This window comes from Petromyzon marinus, chromosome 6, assembly GCF_048934315.1.
Source record: "Petromyzon marinus isolate PM22_M1 ecotype Great Lakes invasive population chromosome 6, UKy_Petmar_22M1.pri1.0, whole genome shotgun sequence".
Taxonomy (NCBI): domain Eukaryota; kingdom Metazoa; phylum Chordata; class Hyperoartia; order Petromyzontiformes; family Petromyzontidae; genus Petromyzon; species Petromyzon marinus.
Window position 1 is genome coordinate 6152483 of NC_133672.1, and position 12211 is coordinate 6164693.

A 12211-nucleotide genomic window follows, 5' to 3' on the forward strand; every position below is an offset into this window, starting at 1 on the left:
GTCTATATTTATTTAAAGTTGCGCATTTTGATGTGACGTCACATTTCTCAGCCCCCCCCCTCGTCACACATCGTCACAAATGTCTGACCCCCCACCCCCAGGTGCGTGACGTCATTTATGGACGGTCCCCTATAGCGCGATACCACCACGCAGCACATCCAACACAACACACACATGGCAGAGGAACTCGGGAAGTGGGGTAGCCTATAACAACAACCGCCATTCGCCACTAAGTGGCGGTGACGTCTCCACGGCGCTTGTGCCAGGCTAGGTGCACGTTGAGGCCACGTGAAGTGTCGAACGCCCGCTGGCAGGAGGTCACGGGGCAGACCCAGCAGGTGTTACGGGTCGACTGACTGAGATGACTGGCAGCCTATATGACCACCCACACATACAATACTAATACACAAAAAACGAGTGATACTGCACAATAAAAATAACATAACACGGGGAAATGAAATATACACTCTGAAACGTCGCCTATTGTATCTTTTTTTCACCCCGAGGACAGTGCTATGCACAAACGTGTTGAGTTTTTTTAGTTTTATATATAAAAACGAGCAGCGGTCGCATCTAAGAACCGACCGTCCGTCCGCCCTTCCCTCCAGCCAGCAAAACTTATTTAACATAGTGTGATACACGAGAGGCGCTGTCTACACCCGTAATGATGCGATACACAGGTGAGGCACTGGCACTGCGAATACCTGTGCAGGCGCACATGTAACACATCATCATTCATAATTTACAGACCATTGTCAGTCCACTGCAGGATCAATGCCTCCCCACGCCATTGGAGTCATGGACGGGTATTTGTTTTACTATACTTCACCACGCTGGTCAGTGCGAGATGTTGAAGGCGGGGGACATAGACGAACAGTACAACAATTGATTTGTCAGTATCGATGCATGAATTGTCACCTATCGTGGCTAGCAGATTTCGACATTGGCATATCGATCGTAATTGATGTGTATGTATATTATAGTGATATTTATAAATAAATATTGTATATAGAAAACACACATGAAGAGTATATGGATCAATAAACATTGAAGTGATGTCCTATATTAAACCATTACTTGATGGTGTCATTGACGGTCATGCGTGGGCTGATGTAAGTGACAGTGATGTTCTAGAACAGCGGTCCCCAACCTTTTTGGCATCAGGGACCGGTTTCGTGGAAGACAATTTTTTCACAGACCGGGAGGGGGGGTGTTCATCATTGGGTCTTTCCCCCATTTCAAAGAAGCTCTCCAGCGACGTTTGTGTTTTACTCATTTTCGCTAGGGTTAGCTTGTGGGCTTACCAAAACTGTGACTGCACAGTGCGGGAACGAGACGCGGACGGAAGTGTTCAATAATAAAATAATGGGGGCGGCCCACGCGTGGACTCACCGCTCCCACCTCCTGCTGTGGGACCCAGTTCCTAAAAGGCCACGGACCGACACCGGTCCGCGGCCCGGGGGTTGGGGACCCCTGTTCTAGAAGGTCTAGAAAGCTGAAATTAAATATAATTTAGTCTATGGATATTACTGTCAGATTTTTTGCATAAAAAGGGTACATTTTTGGCAATGACATAATTGGAGTGCGCAAAGATTTTGCCCACTCCCGTCGATAAAATGATTTACAAAAGTATGAAATGTTTGTACACCCCAAAATGAAATGTGTTGAATCTAAATACGTAATCAATATGTGATAAATTGGTTCCCCAAAATTCAAAGCAAACATATTAAATGTGTTTTGTTTTTTAATCTAGGCAATTTAAAGTTTGTATCTAGTAGTTTTGAAGGATGTAAACTCCAAAGATGAAATACGATTTAAAAAAAAAACCTAATCTTCTGATAATTTGTTTGTTGCAATCTGTAGAAGTTGAAGGGTGCTGAATCAAGATACGATACATGTTATCATAACTCTATTCCTGGGGTATTTTTATTTTTATTTTAAAGAGGGGTGACGTTCAAGCTCAGAACTGGCCAAAGCCCGTTACCAAGATCCTCGTCCAGTACCTTTTACATTCACATCTATACTGCGTCCCATTACTGTACACGCATTGGTATTCAACTGCATGTGCAGCCAGTTCACGTGTGTGCGCACAAAGAATCGATAGGAGGAATCAGCCTCAAAAGAGTACCTCCTGCAGTGTGCAAACATCGCCATTCGGGAGACAAAGGCGGTCGGGCGTTATGCTTGGCCACCCACTCCCTTGAGTGCCGTGCTGACTTTTATAGGTGCTCACTAACAGCTCTTGTCCCAAAAGTCTGTTAAGGCTATACGGGGGAGCTTCGTCTTTTGCACGATAGATCTCCATCCGCCAAATGTGTTTTTTTAACCCCCCATCGAATGGCTCTACAACAACACTGCTGTTTCCAAGTGCATTTGTTCTACAATGTTTTAGTTTCATACTGCAGTGACATAACATGAATAGGTATGAATATTTACGTATAGAAAAAAACATTGCTGCATAATACATGGGGCATTTCTATTCCCAGGTCCTATTTTGGAAATGGGAGCGTTCTGTTTAAATTTTGACATGATTTAAAGTTTAAATGTAAACAAACTACACTACGGTATCTGTGCGTACATGCATGTAGGGTACTGCATGTATATACGGCACCGTTGGCAACTCTTCTTTTTAACAGCGACTTAATATGGCCACTGGAAGCTCGTGCTCATATTGTAAGGTTACTTTAAATTCGAATGATTATGATCTGAAACTATGATGAGTGCATTGAACGGAACCACGTCTGCTGGAAGACAACAGTAGTTTGTCCTCAAGCGATGCCGGCTTTCACCTGAGCAATGTGGCCTTAATACCCATTGGCTCAGGGTTGGCAAGACAGGAGGATGAGTCCCATCCTGCAAACGTTTGACCCACAGGACCACTTGAACTTTTCAGCGATATATATAAAAAAATAAGACCTACGTGCGTAAAAACAGAGTTGGTGTTTGCGGACATGAGAAAAAGCGAATGCATTGCCCATTTGGCCGTGGCTATTAACAAACATCGCAATGAGCCTCCAGTTTCCCTTAGAATTGTCGCGATTGGAGCATTGTAGGAAACTGCATTGACTTACCACAACACTATTTGTTCACTGGTTATTTAAATAAGTTATGTATCCAGGAAGGCCTCTCCGAGTCATAAGGCTATCTTTCAAAAGGGGGCATTTGGGATGTTTGGCTAATTATGTAATTAGTGTACCTGCACAGATAGGTCACTTATTATATTTCCCACTCACAGCCAACAACAGTGACGTTATATCCGCACCTCCGATTAGCACGGTTGGCTACGTACGGTGAGAAAAAAGTTAAACATACGTACATCTGTAAGGCTGCTCTTATCAGTGTTTAGCGAGTCTGCTAAGTGAACTACTTGATAAAGGTGCCCTCGGCGTGGGCTGTTGTGCAGTGAGCTGCAGATACGTATACAATTACAAATTGTACACACAAAGATGCTGGTTCGAGCGACACATGCACACAACATGGAGATTCATGTCCACACAAACATACACGATAGTAATTTACCTGTAAATCCGAGTGCAGTACGTACTTGCAATGTCACATCGGTTGAGCACATTCAGATGAAGCTATTGTGTGAAATTGGCAGTGGAATGCAGTATAGCAAGTAGGGTTTGACAATTATTTTTTTACAGTGGCGCTTGATTGTGCTTTCACCAATATGGATTTATTGGGCCATCTGGCTTCCACCCACATGACCACAGTACACGGGGCTTAATTTGTCAGTGAATATTTCCAGGTCGCTGGTGGACTGGACCAGGCATGTGTGCGTAGACACAGATATAGGAGCGAGAGGTATGATGGATGTGGTGTGTTGGGTACAAACATAATATTTCACAGGTCGCCGACCCAGACAGATCCAGATGAGATTAAGTTCTGCATGTAATGCCTTGAGGTCAGTCTTTTGCTGAATAAAGGCCTTCCGTTGCCGAGTAGGTTGTGGGGGTTATTTGACCATACTTCACCATGCTGGTCAGTATGGATTGGCATAGAAGAACAGCACAACAATATATGTTGCTACACTGCCTTTCCAAGCTCAAATCTGCTTAGCTTCCCAGCTCTAATGAGATCGGGCACATTCCGAACGATATGGTCATGGGCTCATCCCACATATAGTACAGCAAATGTGAAATGTACTCACGAAAAAATTGACCAATCTATTCGAGCACAGAGCCCTTTTGAAAAAAACGCGCAAGCTTTCATGAACAAGAAATAAATAAGAAATACAAATGAACTTGGTGTGATGCTCAGGCTAGAACTTTCATTACCACACACACACAGTACATTTACACAAGTGCATTACAAATTATGGAGCATATGTTGACAACAAAAAAACTATGAACTCGCCCGTGGCACATATAGTAAATCAGTGTTCGTGCTATCCAAAATATTCTGTACATTAAAAAAAACCCTCCACTGCAATTCTAGCATGATATCTCCATAATACATTGTACCCTCGTTATTCGCGAGGGATACAATCTGGAGATGCATGTGGATAGCAAATATCGCCGATCATGATATTGACCTGCCTCAAAATAAATACACAAATTAAACTATTAAATACACGAACGGTATCATAATAACGCAGTCAAAAATTGCAAAAGTAAACAAAGTAAGTAAATAAAAAAATGTATATGACACTATTAAGTTTATAAATGCAGTCGCGTAGAGGTGCAGACGTGATTAGGAGATATCCAAAATCGCGGATGACGAGGGAATTCTGCAAGTCGTTTAAAAGGTACTGCGCTCTACCTCCATTGCTCACCTCCATAGTCAGCTGTGAGCCGTTGGTAAGAATTCCACATTCCCATGACGGGAACATGGATTAAAGACAAAGCGGCAGCCAATGGAGGGAAACACCGCGCAGGTGGCGTTTGTAAATATCGGCTCGAATGGAGGAGAAGCTCAACAAACATTGCATCACGGAACCATGAGAGATGGCAATTGCCTTCGGGAGAGACATCATCAAGGAGTGGGTAGATTATGGCTGGTGATAATGGCGGGGGCATGTTATCCATAAGTTGACTGGCTGCACGCAATTCAAACACGAGGAGTCGTTTTCTTGACGCCAGAAGATTGTTGTTGAGTTTCCTCAATAGCCCAACTGTCTGGCAGCCATCTGAGTGTAAGTTTATTTCTCTGGCGCAGTGCCACCCAGCCGGGAAATGATTTCACGGCAACAACAAATGCTCACGCACCCTCTCAACAATCAATAATTCATAACACGTGCATGCAAATAATCTATGGTATTTACCCTGTAATTTAATATTAACATTACATTTTGTTGTTTATCCATTATGAGTCTCTATCTCTCTGCGAGGTAGTTTATTCGTGTCTATTTGTTTAGTTCCACGTGCTATGTTCCAGTTGAATTTTTGTTTTTGTTTTCGTATATGCCACTTCAGCCAATTAATCTCAATGGGGTCCGAAGCAGACACGAAACAAACATATGTGCGTTTGCCGCCGGCATGTGGCGTAATCCACCGTCCTATTCATTATTATTCTCTGAGCGACCAATAATGTAAATCAGCCGGGTGACATAGGCAGAGTGTTTGCCTCGCAAGCAGAGTTCACAAGTTCAAATCCTGTTTGGCATTCACTCAGCCCGTCATCTCGAGGAGGGTCACGACATTGATAACCATTCGGCACTTTGGAGGAAGTCAGCATTCGTCATCCTACGCAGGGCCGGCGCTCGGTTTACTCGCGCCTAGTGGCATTTGCAAAGGTGGCTACTCAAAACATTTCCATAGCTCTCCCCTGCCCTCGTAGTGCATCCGGAGGTGCCCTCATCTTCAGCCGTGGCATTTCCAAAGGTGTCCCCCACATCTCGCACGTAGACCCCCAATGTAAGTTTCTTTAAAAATGTATTTTTTCTCACATGATTCCATTCCCTTTCCAGCCTAGAAAATTGGCTTTGTCGTCGACCCTGATTGCGACCACTTGATCTTTTTGTTGAGAAACTGGCTCCGTGCCACGGGGATATACATTGTACACCATTGGAAGCTCAAGGCCACCCGTACAAGTGAGGGAGCTGAATGGCGTAGAGACAGATGAGACACGAGGACACGGGCAAGTAGGGGGTGGAGGAGGGCAAGGCTCAGGCAAGGCCGCAGATCTTAAGGAGGAATAAAGAATCTTCTTGTGTCTAGAGGAGCTGTATGCGAGGAGATAAGACTCGAGATGACAATTTAACGTGAGAATAACGCAGGTTTAGATCCCTGCCTCAGATTAATGTTTTTTTAACTAGCCCCTTGGCTATATCGTCTCTCCACGCTGTTACGGTGTTTGAACACGAAATGAAAACCGACGTATGTAACATTTTCATTGTAATGCGTTGCAAATTTTAAAAAAATGGCATCTCTTTGCTGCAAAGTCCGAGTTGGTCAAGGAGGGGGGAGACCAGGACCAGATAGCGCTCACCACTGACGTTAGATCTGGCCAGGAATCGAACTCATGTCTACAGGTGTATCGTAGTGCGATTATAATGACTGCACCACTACTCCACACAGACAACCAGTGAAATGTGTTTGACTGCACTGTACGTCTACATTCTGTAACAAAGGAGATTAATCTTCTTTGGTTCTTTCGGTAAAGTCACGTAGAATGAGAATAAAATAATAAATTAATACAATAATATAACACAATAAAATTCTCACGTTTCGGCCACAACACAAGAGGCCACTTGTGTTGTGGCCGAAACGTCGTCATAATTTTATTGTGTTATTTTATTAATTTATTATTTTATTCTCATTCTACGTGACTTTACCGAAAGAACCAAAGAAGAATAATCCTTGCAGTCACGAAAGCTTTAAATTGAAAGGAGATTAAAATGGAGACATTGCACGAACACAACCACGACCTTCTTCCTCTCCTCCTCCTCCTCCAGGTTTTGACAGCCGCTTTGTTTATATAAATCAGCCAGCCACAAACTCTGGTGGTGCCTGTGCCCTACTGCTGTCTCAGCTGGCAATGTTCGACTGCTAGAAATAACCTGATGTGCTTGTGCACGTCTGTTGTAACCCAGTGCATTCTACAGGCAGAGCTGGTGGCTCATTTAGAAGATCCTCATGTTCTGTGAGACTCCCAAACTGCCAGGTTATGAGGTGGCCCGCTATTGGCAGTACGGCAAGTGGTTTGCTGGTGCTGAACGTTACTCCCCTCATATGCGTGGGGGTTTCTCTGAATGCGGTGCTCGATTTTCGTGCCACATGCAAAAAAAAGAAACACATTTAGGAATTGGCCTATTGCAGTCTGTTCTGTAACGCGGCGGTAGTTGCGTTCCTGAAAAATCGCGTTAAAATAAATAATAGAGGGTAAAAGCATGGTTCACGATAACACGTGGGATTCATACGCAGGCTGAACAAAGAATTATACGCGTGGGTAGCACCTTGAAGCATCCAGAAGCATCCAGAAGCATCCAGAAGCATCCAGAAGCATCCAGAAGCATCCAGAAGCATCCAGAAGCATCCCGCCCTGTGTGATGCTACGCCGATGCAGCTGTACAAACCGCGTATTCCTCCTCGCTCGACGGAGTTCCGCTCACTTAATCACGTTATATCCAATTCGCATCTGCCCTATATATATAAAAAAATATGTTCCCTAATACATTTATCGCGTTATATCCAATTTGCATCATGAAAACACGCGTAAGAGGAGGACAGACTCTATCGCGGTGTCACAGAGTACAACGCCGCATATTTGACGGTCACATATTCGCCCTGAACAAATAACCACGCACACACAGTGCAGTATTTGTGCATGGGTGTAACTGTCATTTTCTATCTATACAACTAGTAATGTGATCTTAATGTCGCATGCATATATGCATTTACTTATAAAGTAGAGTAAAACATTCTGCAGTTTGTACTATATATTATCCAACAAGCAATGTGCGTGGAGTAACTTTCACTTTCTATAGACGCTCACATATTCTACGTTTTCACACATCTTCCTACATCTCTGTCCCCTGCGAGTCAGATATGCAATTGATACTCGGCGACGTTACCCTCGTGTAAAAAGAGAACTGACAATATTACGAGCATTACCTGTCTGAAAATGAATTGGAATGATTGAATAAATAAATACATAAAAGCATAATTTGTGGATTTTTGAGAAAATATATTTAGCATTGGTTTATTATAGCCCTGATCACAGGTTGTCAAACTTCATTCCTCCTTTTCTTTCCAACATTTTTTGTTCGTTTCCCAATATTGTCCATTCATGCGTTTCATTCTGCAAAAGGTCACCACATTTAATAATCCAGAAACCACAATGTGAACAGCTGTTTGCCATTGCGTATGGTAATTCTAACTTGGACTATTGTCATTGCTCATCTGGGAGTTCTGCGTAACAATAGCCGTTTAAAAATAAATTTATGCAAACCAACACACCTGAAGACGACCGTTTGTGTTATGGTCGAAACGTCGTGAGAATTTTTATTGTTTTATATATATTTTATTATTTTGTTGTTTCCCTTCAACGTGATTTTACCGAAAGAACTAAGAATATGAAATAGCCGTCGAATCCATATTTTCCACAGAACCATCGTGGGTAACGGGGCCGTGCGTGTCCTCTCTGCCAAGGCTATATAACGCGCGATCATTTTAATTACCAACCGACGGTTATTTGTCATGATATGTCCCCAGGTGGAATGCCGAAATTATATCACCGTGCCCACAAAGCAATCGGTGGTGATTAAGAGCAGAGTGCGTAGTGAGCGATACTGTGACCACGGAACGGATGAGAGTGGGCCATTATTCAAGCTCACACACCGTGCTAGGGGGTCCAGCTGAGTGTCCCTCTTGCAGACACTCGGCTCACAATCAAAAGGCTGCAAAAGCTTAAATCCTTGGTTGTGATTTGCTTATTTGGCCCATCATTTGCTCCAGGGTTGATACAAAAAAATACCGCTTTGTGGGAAGTCATTAGTGAATTTTTCTATGCAGAGGCTAGCATATGTCAATTGGAATATGAAATGTTCACAATTAGCTTAGCGACCCAAACGACGTGGTCACCTCCCACAATGCTCGATGGATCCAGGGAGACTTTCTTAGAAGTGGAAAGTTGTAGTTGAATGTAGAGAAGTTAGACTGCAGAATGACAAACAAACATACTTGGGCTATACCAAAATTAAGAAATTGAAAACTGAAACTGTGTCACAATGAAGAACACGCATCCCAAAAACACCCCATCGTCCGCACCACACTCCCAAAAATCAGCCACGTGCTGGCAGAGCCGTGTGCATAATCAAGACGAACATTCCTCAGTATAGCCTAGACAGATTGTTGGGGCAATTGCGAGCACCTGTGATAATGTCGGAACGGTGCATGAAGGGTTGCTACGGCACAGGATTAGCACACTTACCACAAGGCGACATTAATGAGCATTTCCATCGGCAACTCCCTGCATTAAAGATGCATTGGAAGTAACGAAAGGCATTTGAATTACGAGTTGTTGGCTACCGTCCATTTGTCATCGACTCTGTGCTTTATAAAGACTTGTAGCCTTGAGCTAACGGGAGGGTGGGGGGAGGGTGTGCTGGAACTAAGTGGAATTCATGGATATGGGGTGAATGGGCAAGGGTTGTGGTTTGGGCGCATACCTTGACATAACGTGGGCGTCACTCATATCCGGCTATGTTGTCGTAGTAATTACCTGCCATGTGTGGCCCCAGCGGTGTAAAGTTACTCCAATGAAGCAGGGGGAAGAAGTAAGCTTTGGAATAAAGTGATGCAATGTTGGCCTCTAAAGCAAGAAGAATGTAAACATAAATCAGATCTCCCAGAAAACTAAGTTCTGGGTCAGTTTAAAGGCGCCTGATTGATGTTTTTTTTTTCCATAGCATGAAGTTACGGCACAAGTGTAAACAAATATTTATTGTCAAAGGAAATCTGTTACACAGAAGCTTTTAAAATTCTAGGACGTACAGTTTATGACACCGCTAAAACAAAAATAAAAACCCAGTGGTCTAGCCATCTGAGCTAAAATTCTCTCCGATGAGAATCTCTGTCAACTGGGAGTGCGTGCAGGTTGAGACAAAAAAAATAAACATTGAGGCTCCATGTTTTATACTGGAGATATTCCGGTTGGGTTTGCGCGAGGCGTTCCTAAGAAAATTGGCTGGAGTGACTTCCTTGCACGGGCAAAACTCCGATGGCTGGGTCATGCAGCCAACGATCCGGTTCAGCCGGCAGTGGGAGAGGTGCCTCCGTGGTTAATACGCTTTGCTACAATCTCAGCAACTAGGATGCGATTATTGACCTTGCACAACACCAATGCAACATGATGTTGAATCCTGGCCGAAGTTTATCCATGGTCAACTCAGCTATAGGTATAATGCAAACATTTTCCTCGCCGAGTTCCGTTGGTGGTCACGCAGTCGTCTTTAATCGACTGGGTAGGCACTCGAACAGTGTCTTGGATAAGTATGAGGACCATTGACGAGATTTAAAGATTTTTTTTATTAAATTCTTCTTTTGAATAGTATATATGCCTCGTGTCTCTCAACTGTGATTTATAAACATGTCATTGCGAGTTTTACTTTTCGGTTAGAAAGACTTCGTACAGTGAGGGAAAAAAGTATTTGATCCCCTGCTGATTTTGTACGTTTGCCCACTGAGAAAGAAATGATCAGTCTATAATTTTAATGGTAGGTTTATTTGAACAGTGAGAGACAGAATAACAACAACAAAATCCGGAAAAACGCATGTCAAAAATGTTATAAATTGATTTGCATTTTAAAGAGGGAAATAAGTATTTGACCCCCTCTCAATCAGAAAGATTTCTGGCTCCCAGGTGTCTTTTATACAGGTAACGAGCTGAGCACACTCTGAAAGGGAGTGCTCCACAGACGCAATCAATCAATCAGATTCCAAACTCTCCACCATGGCCAAGACCAAAGAGCTCTCCAAGGATGTCAGGGACAAGATTGTAGACCTACACAAGGCTGGAATGGGCTACAAGACCATTGCCAAGCAGCTTGGTGAGAAGGTGACAACAGTTGGTGCGATTATTCGCAAATGGAAGAAACATAAAAGAACTGTCAATCTCTCTCGGTCTGGGGCTCCATGCAAGATCTCACCTCGTGGAGTTGCAATGATCATGAGAACGGTGAGGAATCAGCCCAGAACTACACGGGAGGATCTTGTCAATGATCTCAAGGCAGCTGGGACCATAGTCACCAAGAAAACAATTGGTAACACACTACGCCGTGAAGGACTGAAATCCTGCAGCGCCCGCAAGGTCCCCCTGCTCAAGAAAGCACATATACATGCCCGTCTGAAGTTTGCCAATGAACATCTGAATGATTCAGAGGACAACTGGGTGAAAGTGTTGTGGTCAGATGAGACCAAAATGGAGCTCTTTGGCATCAACTCAACTCGCCGTGTTTGGAGGAGGAGGAGTGCTGCCTATGACCCCAAGAACACCATCCCCACCGTCAAACATGGAGGTGGAAACATTATGCTTTGGGGGTGTTTTTCTGCTAAGGGGACAAGACAACTTCACCGCATCAAAGGGACGATGGACGGGGCCATGTACCGTCAAATCTTGGGTGAGAACCTCCTTCCCTCAGCCAGGGCATTGAAAATGGGTCGTGGATGGGTATTCCAGCATGACAATTACCCAAAACACACGGCCAAGGCAACAAAGGAGTGGCTCAAGAAGAAGCACATTAAGGTCCTGGAGTGGCCTAGCCAGTCTCCAGACCTTAATCCGATAGAAAATCTGTGGAGGGAGCTGAAGGTTCAAGTTGCCAAACGTCAGCCTCGAAACCTTAATGACTTGGAGAAGATCTGCAAAGAGGAGTGGGACAAAATCCCTCCTAAGATGTGTGCAAACCTGGTGGCCAACTACAAGAAACGTCTGACTTCTGTGATTGCCAACAAGGGTTTTGCCATCAAGTGCTAAGTCATGTTTTGCAGAGGGGTCAAATACTTATTTCCCTCATTAAAATGCAAATCATTTTATAACATTTTTGACGTGCGTTTTTCTGGATTTTGTTGTTGTTATTCTGTCTCTCACTGTTCAAATAAACCTACCATTAAAATTATAGACTGATCATTTCTTTGTCAGTGGGCAAACGTACAAAATCAGCAGGGGATTAAATACTTTTTTTCCCCTCACTGTATGTGCTCTCTGGTTGCCAGGGTGAAACGTGGGCTAAGTTTTGCTCCGATCTTGGCCCAGCTGGCTAACAGAA